The following is a 10,993-nucleotide window of genomic DNA, read 5'->3' on the forward strand; positions in this document are numbered from 1 at the left end:
CGTGGTATTCATGGGGATTCCCTGCCTGTGTCTATTGCTTCTTCTACGCCTTCGGAAGTTCCGGAGTATTTGTCTGATTATCAGGATGTCTTCAGTGAGTCTGAGTCCAGTGCACTGCCTCCTCATAAGGACTGTGACTGTGCTATAGATTTGATCCCAGGCAGTAAATTTCCTAAGGGAAGACTGTTTAATCTGTCGGTACCTGAACATACCGCTATGCGTTCATATATCAAGGAGTCTCTAGAGAAAGGACATATTCGTCCGTCTTCTTCCCCTCTTGGTGCGGGATTCTTTTTTGTGGCAAAAAAGGACGGATCTTTGAGACCTTGTATTGATTATCGGCTTTTAAATAAGATCACTGTCAAATTTCAGTATCCTTTACCGCTGTTGTCTGACTTGTTTGCCCGGATTAAAGGTGCCAAGTGGTTCACCAAGATAGATCTTCGTGGTGCGTACAACCTTGTGCGCATTAAGCAGGGTGATGAATGGAAAACCGCATTCAATACGCCCGAAGGTCATTTTGAGTACTTGGTGATGCCTTTTGGGCTCTCCAATGCGCCTTCAGTTTTTCAGTCCTTTATGCATGACATTTTCCGGAAGTATCTGGATAAATTTTTGATTGTTTATCTGGATGATATTTTGGTTTTTTCTGATAATTGGGATTCGCATGTGGAGCAGGTCAGGTTGGTCTTTAAAATTTTGCGTGAAAATTCTTTGTTTGTCAAGGGCTCAAAGTGTCTCTTTGGTGTACAGAAGGTTCCCTTTTTGGGGTTCATTTTTTCCCCTTCTGCTGTGGAGATGGACCCAGTCAAGGTCCGAGCTATTCTTGATTGGACTCAGCCCTCGTCAGTTAAGAGTCTACAGAAGTTCTTGGGTTTCGCTAACTTCTACCGTCGTTTTATCGCTAATTTTTCTAACATTGTGAAACCTTTGACGGATATGACCAAGAAGGGCTCCGATGTAGCTAACTGGGCTCCTGCTGCCGTGGAGGCTTTCCAGGAGTTGAAACGCCGGTTTACTTCGGCGCCTGTTTTGTGCCAGCCCGATGTCTCACTTCCCTTTCAGGTTGAGGTGGATGCTTCAGAGATTGGAGCAGGGGCCGTTTTGTCGCAGAGAGGCCCTGGTTGCTCTGTTATGAAACCTTGTGCCTTTTTCTCTAGGAAGTTTTCGCCTGCCGAGCGAAATTATGATGTGGGCAATCGGGAGTTGTTGGCCATGAAATGGGCATTTGAGGAGTGGCGTCATTGGCTCGAGGGTGCTAAGCATCGTGTGGTGGTCTTGACTGATCACAAAAATCTGATGTATCTCGAGTCTGCTAAACGCCTTAATCCGAGACAGGCCCGCTGGTCATTGTTTTTCTCCCGCTTTGATTTTGTTGTCTCGTATTTACCAGGTTCAAAGAATGTGAAGGCCGATGCTCTTTCTAGGAGCTTTGTGCCTGATGCTCCTGGAGTCGCTGATCCTGTTGGTATTCTTAAAGATGGAGTTATCTTGTCAGCTATTTCTCCGGATCTGCGACGTGTGTTGCAGAGATTTCAGGCTGATAGGCCTGAGTCTTGTCCACCTGACAGACTGTTTGTCCCGGATAAGTGGACCAGCAGAGTCATTTCCGAGGTTCATTCCTCGGTGTTGGCAGGTCACCCGGGAATTTTTGGCACCAGAGATCTGGTGGCCAGGTCCTTTTGGTGGCCTTCCTTGTCAAGGGATGTGCGGTCATTTGTGCAGTCCTGTGGGACTTGTGCTCGAGCTAAGCCTTGCTGTTCTCGTGCCAGCGGTTTGCTCTTGCCCTTGCCTGTCCCGAAGAGACCTTGGACACATATCTCCATGGATTTCATTTCTGATCTTCCGCTATCCCAGGGCATGTCCGTTATCTGGGTGATATGTGATCGCTTCTCAAAGATGGTCCATTTGGTTCCTTTGCCTAAGCTGCCTTCCTCTTCCGATCTGGTTCCTGTGTTTTTCCAGAACGTGGTTCGTTTGCACGGCATCCCTGAGAATATTGTGTCAGACAGAGGATCCCAGTTCGTTTCCAGATTCTGGCGATCCTTTTGTAGTAGGATGGGCATTGATTTGTCGTTTTCGTCTGCTTTCCATCCTCAGACTAATGGACAGACGGAGCGAACCAATCAGACTTTGGAGGCTTATTTGAGGTGTTTTGTCTCTGCTGATCAGGACGATTGGGTGACATTCTTGCCGTTGGCTGAGTTTGCCCTTAATAATCGGGCTAGTTCCGCCACCTTGGTTTCGCCTTTTTTCTGCAACTCTGGTTTCCATCCTCGCTTTTCTTCGGGTCATGTGGAGCCTTCTGACTGTCCTGGGGTGGATTCTGTGGTGGATAGGTTGCAGCGGATCTGGAATCATGTGGTGGACAACTTGAAGTTGTCACAGGAGAGGGCTCAGCGCTTTGCCAACCGCCGCCGCGGTGTGGGTCCCCGACTACGCGTTGGGGATTTGGTATGGCTTTCTTCCCGCTTTGTTCCTATGAAGGTCTCCTCTCCCAAATTTAAACCTCGTTTTATTGGGCCTTACAAGATATTGGAAATCCTTAATCCTGTATCTTTTCGTCTGGATCTTCCTGTGTCGTTTGCTATTCACAATGTGTTTCATAGGTCCTTGTTGCGGCGGTACATTGTGCCTATAGTTCCTTCTGCTGAGCCTCCTGCTCCGGTGTTGGTTGAGGGCGAGTTGGAGTACGTGGTGGAGAAGATCTTGGATTCTCGCCTCTCCAGGCGGAGGCTTCAGTACCTGGTCAAGTGGAAGGGCTATGGTCAGGAGGATAATTCCTGGGTGGTCGCCTCTGATGTGCATGCGGCCGATTTAGTTCGTGCCTTTCATGCCGCTCATCCTGATCGCCCTGGTGGTCGTGGTGAGGGTTCGGTGACCCCTCACTAAGGGGGGGGTACTGTTGTGAATTTACTTTTTGCTCCCTCTAGTGGTTACTAGTTTTTTGACTCTGGTTTTTCTGTCATTCCTTTTATCCGCACCTGGGTCGTTAGTTAAGGGTGTTGCTATTTAAGCTCCCTGGACCTTCAGTTCTATGCCTGGCAGCGTAGTTATCAGAGCTAGTCTGCTGTGCTCTTGTCTACTGATCCTGGTTCCAGTTATATCAGCTAAGTCCGCTTTTTGCTTTTTGCTATTTTGTTTTGGTTTTGTATTTTTGTCCAGCTTGTTCCAAATATATATCCTGACCTTTGCTGGAAGCTCTAGGGGGCTGGTGTTCTCCCCCCGGACCGTTAGACGGTTCGGGGGTTCTTGAATTTCCAGTGTGGATTTTGATAGGGTTTTTGTTGACCATATAAGTTACCTTTCTTTATTCTGCTATCAGTAAGCGGGCCTCTCTGTGCTAAACCTGGTTCATTTCTGTGTTTGTCATTTCCTCTTACCTCACCGTTATTATTTGTGGGGGGCTTCTATCCAGCTTTGGGGTCCCCTTCTCTGGAGGCAAGAAAGGTCTTTTGTTTTCCTCTACTAGGGGTAGCTAGATTCTCCGGCTGGAGCGTGTCATCTAGAATCAACGTAGGAATGATCCCCGGCTACTTCTAGTGTTGGCGTTAGGAGTAGATATATGGTCAACCCAGCTACCACTGCTGTTGTGAATTTGGATTCTGGGCTCCCCCGGTGGCCGCTTGTGGAATTGGACTTGTCATCCTCTTTCCTGTTTCACCTGGTTCCATCAGTAGTGGGTGTCGCTATTTAAGCTCATTTCTCTGGTGGTTTCTTGCCGGTCATCAATGTTATCTGATGCCTCTCAGTGCTTGTTCCTGCTTCTAGACTACTACTAGATAAGTTGGACTTTTGTCCTTGTTTTGTTTTGCCTATTTGTTCCAGTTCACAGCTGAAGTTTTGTTACTGTGTCTGGAAAGCTCTCGTTGATCAGGGATTGCTACTCTGGCGTTATGAGTTAATGCCAGAGTTTAAGGTAATCTCTGGATGGTGTTTTGTTAGTGTTTTTCTGCTGACCATGAAAGTATACTATCTGTCTTCTGCTATCTAGTAAGCGGACCTCAAATTTGCTAAGACTATTTTCCTGCTGCGTTTGTTGTTTCATCTGAACTCACCGTCATTATATGTGGGGGGCTACTGTCTTCTTTGGAATATTTCTCTAGAGGTGAGCCAGGTCTTATATTTCCCTCTGCTAGCTATTTAGGTCTTAGGCCAGAGCTGGGCATCTAGCGATAAATAGGAAATGCTACCTGGCTATTTCTAGTTGCGCGGCAGGCTTAGTTCATGGTCAGTATAGTTCCATCTTCCGAGAGCTTGTCCCTCTATAGGCTTGCTATGATCTCTGCCTGCAGAGATCATGACAGTCAGTATCTGGTTGGTTGAGGGTGAGTTGGAGTACGTTGTGGAGAAAATTTTGGACTCTCGTGTTTCCAGACGGAAACTCCAGTATCTGGTTAACTGGAAGGGTTACGGCCAGGAGGATAATTCTTGGGTCAATGCATCTGATGTTCATGCTTCTGATCTTGTTCGTGCCTTCCATAGGGCTCATCCTGGTCGCCCTGGTGGATCTGGTGAGGGTTCGGTGCCCCCTCCTTGAGGGGGGGGTACTGTTGTGAATTTGGATTCTGGGCTCCCCCGGTGGCCGCTTGTGGAATTGGACTTGTCATCCTCTTTCCTGTTTCACCTGGTTCCATCAGTAGTGGGTGTCGCTATTTAAGCTCATTTCTCTGGTGGTTTCTTGCCGGTCATCAATGTTATCTGATGCCTCTCAGTGCTTGTTCCTGCTTCTAGACTACTACTAGATAAGTTGGACTTTTGTCCTTGTTTTGTTTTGCCTATTTGTTCCAGTTCACAGCTGAAGTTTTGTTACTGTGTCTGGAAAGCTCTCGTTGATCAGGGATTGCTACTCTGGCGTTATGAGTTAATGCCAGAGTTTAAGGTAATCTCTGGATGGTGTTTTGTTAGTGTTTTTCTGCTGACCATGAAAGTATACTATCTGTCTTCTGCTATCTAGTAAGCGGACCTCAAATTTGCTAAGACTATTTTCCTGCTGCGTTTGTTGTTTCATCTGAACTCACCGTCATTATATGTGGGGGGCTACTGTCTTCTTTGGAATATTTCTCTAGAGGTGAGCCAGGTCTTATATTTCCCTCTGCTAGCTATTTAGGTCTTAGGCCAGAGCTGGGCATCTAGCGATAAATAGGAAATGCTACCTGGCTATTTCTAGTTGCGCGGCAGGCTTAGTTCATGGTCAGTATAGTTCCATCTTCCGAGAGCTTGTCCCTCTATAGGCTTGCTATGATCTCTGCCTGCAGAGATCATGACACACTGCCCTATGAGCTGGATTTTTGTATTCTGCAGACTTCCACGTTCCTCTGAGACCCTCGCCATTGGGGTCATAACACTCATGGGTGAAAGAGCATCGGCAATGATTGCAAACGATACGGCGGTTGGCGGGTCAGCAGCTGCAAGAAAAAGAACATACGGGTCGCAAACCGACTCAAGAGTTACCCCTCAAACCTGGAGACCGAGTATTAGTCAGAAACGCCCCTGTTATGACCCCAATGGCGAGGGTCTCAGAGGAACAAGTAAGTCTGCGACATACAAAAATCCAGCTCATAGGGCAGTGGTAACTGGGTTGACCATATAACTACTCCTAACGCCAACACTAGAAGTAGCCGGGGAACATGCCTACGTTGGTCGCTAGATGTCTCGCGCCAGCCGGAGGACTAACTACCCCTAGAAGAGGAAAACAAAGACCTCTCTTGCCTCCAGAGAATAGACCCCAAAAGTCGGATACAAGCCCCCCACAAATAATAACGGTGAGGTAAGAGGAAATGACAAACAGAGAGATGAACTAGGTTTAGCAAAGAGAGGCCCACTTACTAATAGCAGAATGTAGTAAGATAACTTATATGGTCAACAAAAACCCTAACAAAATTCCACACTGGAGATACAAGAACCCCCGAACCGTCTAACGGCCCGGGGGGAGAACTCCAGCCTCCCTAGAGCTTCCAGCAAGGTTAGGATACAGATTATGTACAAGCTGGACAAAAATGCAAACAAAAACAAATAGCAAAAAGCAAGAAAGCAGACTTAGCTTAATTTAGCAGGAACCAGGATCAGTAGACAAGAGCACAACAGATTAGCTCTGATTACAACGTTGCCAGGCATTGAACTGAAGGTCCAGGGAGCTTATATAGCAACACCCCTGACCTAACGACCCAGGTGAGCATACAAGGGATGAATGACATACCCAGAGTCAAATCACTAGTAACCACTAGAGGGAGCCAAAAGATAAATTCACAACAGTACCCCCCCCCTTAGTGAGGGGTCACCGAACCCTCACCAAGACCACCAGGGCGATCAGGATGAGCGGCGTGAAAGGCACGAACTAAATCGGCCGCATGCACATCAGAGGCGACCACCCAGGAATTATCCTCCTGACCATAGCCCTTCCACTTGACCAGGTACTGAAGCCTCCGCCTGGAGAGACGAGAATCTAAGATCTTCTCCACCACGTACTCCAACTCGCCCCCAACCAACACCGGAGCAGGAGGCTCAGCAGAAGGAACCACAGGCACAACGTACCGCCGCAACAAGGACCTATGAAATACGTTGTGAATGGCAAACGACACCGGAAGATCCAGGCGAAAGGATACAGGATTAATGATTTCCAATATCTTGTAAGGACCAATGAAGCGAGGCTTAAATTTGGGAGAGGAGACCTTCATAGGAACAAATCGAGAAGACAGCCATACCAAATCCCCAACGCGAAGTCGGGGACCCACACCGCGGCGGCGGTTGGCAAAACGCTGAGCCTTCTCCTGTGACAACTTCAAGTTGTCCACCACATGACTCCAGATCCGCTGCAACCTATCCACCACGGAATCCACCCCAGGACAGTCAGAAGGCTCCACATGTCCCGAGGAAAAACGAGGATGGAAACCAGAGTTGCAGAAAAATGGCGAAACCAAGGTGGCGGAACTAGCCCGATTATTAAGGGCAAATTCAGCCAACGGCAAGAAGGTCACCCAATCATCCTGATCAGAAGAGACAAAACACCTCAAATAAGCCTCCAGAGTCTGATTAGTTCGCTCCGTTTGTCCGTTAGTCTGGGGATGGAAAGCGGACGAAAACGACAAATCAATGCCCATCCTACCACAAAAGGATCGCCAGAACCTGGAAACAAACTGGGATCCTCTGTCCGACACAATATTCTCAGGAATGCCGTGCAAACGAACCACGTTCTGGAAGAACACAGGAACCAGATCAGAAGAGGAAGGCAGCTTAGGCAAAGGAACCAGATGGACCATCTTGGAGAAACGATCACATATCACCCAGATGACAGACATGCCCTGAGACACCGGAAGATCCGAAATGAAATCCATAGAGATGTGTGTCCAAGGTCTCTTCGGGACAGGCAAGGGCAAGAGTAACCCGCTGGCACGAGAGCAACAAGGCTTAGCTCGGGCACAAGTACCACAGGACTGCACAAATGACCGCACATCCCTTGACAAGGAAGGCCACCAAAAGGACCTGGCCACCAGATCTCTGGTGCCAAAAATTCCCGGGTGCCCTGCCAACACCGAGGAATGAACCTCGGAAATGACTCTGCTGGTCCATCTAGCAGGCACAAACAATCTGTCAGGTGGACAAGAGTCAGGCCTACCAGCCTGAAATCTCTGCAACACACGTCGCAGATCTGGAGAAATAGCAGACACGATAACTCCTTCCTTAAGAATACCCACAGGTTCAGCGACTCCAGGAGAATCAGGCACAAAGCTCCTAGACAGAGCATCGGCCTTCACATTCTTAGAACCTGGTAAATACGAGACCACAAAGTCAAAACGGGAGAAAAACAATGACCAGCGGGCCTGTCTAGGATTCAGGCGTTTAGCAGACTCGAGATACATCAGATTTTTGTGATCAGTCAAGACCACCACACGATGCTTAGCACCCTCGAGCCAATGACGCCACTCCTCAAATGCCCACTTCATGGCCAACAACTCCCGATTGCCCACATCATAATTTCGCTCTGCCGGCGAAAACTTCCTAGAGAAAAAGGCACAAGGCCTCATAGTAGAGCAACCAGGGCCTCTCTGCGACAAAACGGCCCCTGCCCCAATCTCCGAAGCATCCACCTCAACCTGAAAGGGAAGTGAGACGTCAGGCTGGCACAAAACAGGCGCCGAAGCAAATCGGCGTTTCAACTCCTGGAAAGCCTCCACGGCAGCAGGAGCCCAGTTAGCTACATCAGAGCCTTTCTTGGTCATATCCGTCAGCGGTTTAACAACGCTAGAGAAATTTGCGATAAAACGACGGTAGAAGTTAGCAAAACCCAAGAACTTCTGAAGACTCTTAACTGACGAGGGTTGAGTCCAATCATGAATAGCTCGGACCTTGACTGGATCCATCTCCACAGCAGAAGGGGAAAAAATGAACCCCAAAAAGGGAACCTTCTGTACACCAAAGAGACACTTTGAGCCTTTTACAAACAAAGAATTTTCACGCAGAATCTCAAAAACCATCCTGACCTGCTCCACATGCGAGTCCCAATCATCAGAAAAAACCAGAATATCATCCAGATAAACAATCAAAAATTTATCCAGATACTTCCGGAAAATGTCATGCATGAAGGACTGAAAAACTGAAGGGGCATTAGAGAGCCCAAATGGCATCACCAAGTACTCAAAATGACCTTCGGGCGTATTGAATGCGGTTTTCCATTCATCGCCCTGCCTAATGCGCACAAGGTTGTACGCACCACGAAGGTCTATCTTGGTGAACCACTTGGCACCTTTAATCCGGGCAAACAAATCTGACAACAGCGGCAAAGGATACTGAAATTTGACAGTGATCTTATTTAAAAGCCGATAGTCAATACAAGGCCTCAAAGATCCGTCCTTTTTGGCCACAAAAAAGAATCCCGCACCAAGAGGGGAAGAAGAAGGACGGATATGCCCCTTCTCAAGAGACTCCTTGATATATGAACGCATCGCGGTATGTTCAGGTACCGACAGATTAAACAGTCTCCCCTTAGGAAACTTACTGCCAGGAATCAAATCTATTGCACAGTCACATTCCCTATGAGGAGGCAGTGCACTGGACTTAGACTCGCTGAAGACATCCTGATAATCAGACAAATACGCCGGAACTTCCGAAGGCGTAGAAGAAGCAATAGACAAGGGCAGGGAATCTCCATGAATTCCATGGCAGCCCCAACTTGACACTGACATAGCCTTCCAGTCCAAGACTGGATTATGGGTCTGTAACCATGGCAAACCCAAAACAACCAAATCATGCATTTTATGCAGAACAAGAAAACGTATTACCTCCCGATGTTCGGGAGTCATGCACATGGTAACCTGTGTCCAAAACTGCGGTTTATTTTTTGCCAATGGCGTAGAATCAATACCCCTAAGAGGGATAGGATTTTCCAATGGCTCAAGAACAAATCCGCAGCGCTTGGCAAATGACAGATCCATAAGGCTCAGGGCAGCACCTGAGTCCACAAACGCCATGACAGGATACGATGACAGTGAGCAAATCAAAGTTACAGATAGAATAAACTTAGGTTGCAAATTACCAATGGCGACCGGACTAACAACCTTAGTAAGACGTTTAGAGCATGCTGAGATAACATGTGTAGAATCACCAGTAGTAACACAAGCCATTCTGGCGTCTATGAATTTTCCGCTCATTTCTAGTCAGGATTCTATCACATTGCATTAAATCAGGTGCCTGTTCAGACAACACCATGAGGGAATTTGCGGTCTTGCGCTCCCGCAACCGCCGGTCGATTTGAATAGCCAGGGCCATAGAATCATTCAGACCTGTGGGAATGGGAAAACCCACCATCACATTCTTAATGGCTTCAGAAAGGCCATTTCTAAAATTTGCAGCCAATGCACACTCGTTCCACTGGGTCAGCACGGACCATTTCCGAAATTTTTGGCAATACACTTCAGCCTCGTCCTGGCCCTGAGACATCGCCAGCAAGGCTTTTTCTGCCTGAATCTCAAGATTGGGTTCCTCATAAAGCAAACCAAGCGCCAGAAAAAATGCATCAATGTCAGCCAATGCCGGATCTCCTGGCGCCAGCGAGAAAGCCCAATCCTGAGGGTCGCCCCGTAAAAAAGAAATAACAATTTTTACTTGCTGAGCGGAGTCTCCAGATGAACAGGGTTTCAGGGACAAAAACAATTTACAATTATTCCTGAAATTTCTAAATTTAAATCGGTCTCCGGAAAACGGTTCAGGAATCGGTATCTTAGGTTCTGACACAGGATTTCTGATAACATACTCTTGTATGCCCTGCACACGAGCAGCAAGCTGGTCCACACCTGTAATCAAGGTCTGGACATTCATGTCTGCAGCAATCACAAGCCACTCAGAGGTAAAGGGGAAAAGAAAAAAAAATGAGAGAGAGAAAAAAAACCTCAGAACTTTCTTTCTTATAATCCCGCTTCTGCAATGCATTTAACATTTAATACTGGCCTGGCAAACTGTTATGACCCCAATGGCGAGGGTCTCAGAGGAACAAGTAAGTCTGCGACGTACAAAAATCCAGCTCATAGGGCAGTGGTAACTGGGTTGACCATATAACTACTCCTAACGCCAACACTAGAAGTAGCCGGGGAACATGCCTACGTTGGTCGCTAGATGTCTCGCGCCAGCCGGAGGACTAACTACCCCTAGAAGAGGAAAACAAAGACCTCTCTTGCCTCCAGAGAATAGACCCCAAAAGTCGGATACAAGCCGCCCACAAATAATAACGGTGAGGTAAGAGGAAATGACAAACACAGAGATGAACTAGGTTTAGCAAAGAGAGGCCCACTTACTAATAGCAGAATGTAGTAAGATAACTTATATGGTCAACAAAAACCCTAACAAAATTCCACACTGGAGATACAAGAACCCCCGAACCGTCTAACGGCCCGGGGGGAGAACTCCAGCCTCCCTAGAGCTTCCAGCAAGGTTAGGATACAGATTATGTACAAGCTGGACAAAAATGCAAACAAAAACAAATAGCAAAAAGCAAGAAAGC

This window comes from Ranitomeya variabilis, chromosome 5, assembly GCF_051348905.1.
Source record: "Ranitomeya variabilis isolate aRanVar5 chromosome 5, aRanVar5.hap1, whole genome shotgun sequence".
Lineage (NCBI taxonomy): Eukaryota > Metazoa > Chordata > Amphibia > Anura > Dendrobatidae > Ranitomeya > Ranitomeya variabilis.